General features: G+C 49.0%; 1 pseudogene; it reads right to left on the reverse strand.

Moving 5' to 3' along the window:
• Window positions 1-309: 309 nt before the first annotated feature.
• On the reverse strand, window positions 310-410 carry LOC138419903 (U6 spliceosomal RNA; annotated as a pseudogene).
• Window positions 411-1,783: the final 1,373 nt, after the last annotated feature.

Consider the following 1,783-nt stretch of genomic DNA (forward strand, 5'->3'; position numbering starts at 1 on the left):
TGAAATGACTAGGCAGGGCAGGGAAGGGAGTCCAGCTTTCACCACAATAGGCCACCAGATTCATCTGTTTTACCTTAATTTGGCCAGGGTAGAGGCGCCTTCTGAGCTGTCATCCCCAAAGTCTGTGGGATGAGAGGGCCTGGCCTGACAAGCCAGGACAGTTCATCAGCCTGACCTCTCCTCAAAGTCTATACAGGAAGTCATTGAGTATCCCAACGCCATGTAACTGAAACCGCTTGTGTGTGTGTGTGTGTGTGTGTGTGTGTGCGTGTGAATTAGCAAAGGGTTTCAGGACAGTGGGGGAGGGCACAGCATATGGAATGCTTCCCAAATTTGCATGTTATCCTTGCGTAGGGGCCATGCTGATCTCTGTCATATGTCTTTATGTCTTTATGTCTGCAGCATAAAACTCGGTTCCAGTTTTATTATATGTACTGCTGAAATGAGCATGAAGCCACTTTTCTTTCTGTTTAAATGTTTTAGAATTACTTGGCTGCAACAGGTCTCAGTTGTGGCAAGTAGGTCTTGAGCTCCCAGGCTTCAGTAGTTGCAGCCCGTGGACTTAGTTGCTCCAGGGCATGTGGAAAGTTAGTTCCCTGATCAGGGCTGGAACCCGTGTCCCTTGCACTGGCACGTGGATTCTTAACCACTGGCCCAGCAGGAAGTTCCCCAGAAACTGCCCTGCTTTAACTCCTCCTCCCCACAGCTTAAGACTCTCCTCCAGACAAGTCTGAGGTGACCTCACTTCCCCACAGGACTCTGCTAGCTGCTGTCATCTATGTTTCTCACTGCAGTTTTAGGGTGTGATCAGCAGCCCTCCCAAGATGACCATCTCTTCCGCACCTGGAACTGTCTTGAGGTCCCCATTCCATAAGTCTGATTCTGCCTTTCCTGCAGCGGCCACAGTAGGTCAGGCCACACTCTCTCACACCTGGAATATTCATTTCAAACTGACATATCATTAATGAGGCCTGCCAAATGCCAGCTCTGTGTAAATCACTGGAGATAACAGAGCCAAACAAAACAGAAAAAAAATTGCTATCAGTGGGGACTGACAGGCAATAAACAAGACAAGTAAGGAGAATAGAGTGTGTGATGGAGATCAGTGCCGTGGAGAAAAAGCTGAGAGGGTAAATAGAGACTGACTGCGGAGGGAGTGGGGAGGTGCTGAGTTGTAGAAAACGGGTCCAGGTCAATTCTTACTCAGAAGCAGATGTTTGAAAAAAGACCTGGAGAGAATTTGAAGAGAACTCCAGGGTTCTTCCCCCAGAGACAGAGGGAAGGGGAGTAAAAGCCTAAAATGAGGGTGAAGCCTCGGGCTTCTGGAAACAGCAGTGTCAATGAGAGTGGCTCAGAGGAAGCAAAGGGGCAAGAGGAGGAGATGAGATGCCTAGGACCCCAGAGCTGGGTCAGCAGGGCCTCTGGGCCACGGTCAGCATGCCAATTTCTACACTGTGGTATCTCCACACTTTCCTGCCTGGGGCGAGGCAAGCCCGGAAACGGCATGTAAATGCTAAGGGTGAGTTGACAGGTATTTTAGGTCCATTGAATCTGATCACATAAACGAGCTTACATTTTGTATGGCTTTGTTTTCGTGTTAATTTCACATTGCTGATCATTTTTATGGAATTGTATGAAACTGCGAGGCTAAGGGAAGTGGAGGAGCTCTTTACTAGAGGTAGTCTGAGCCGCTGGGAGCTTCCACAGACAAGGGACATGTCCAGACATAACAGCAGTTCCCGACTTAATCCCTGGCCGTCCAGAGGGTAAGATGCTGAGCAGG

This window comes from Ovis canadensis, chromosome 14, assembly GCF_042477335.2.
Source record: "Ovis canadensis isolate MfBH-ARS-UI-01 breed Bighorn chromosome 14, ARS-UI_OviCan_v2, whole genome shotgun sequence".
NCBI lineage: Eukaryota > Metazoa > Chordata > Mammalia > Artiodactyla > Bovidae > Ovis > Ovis canadensis.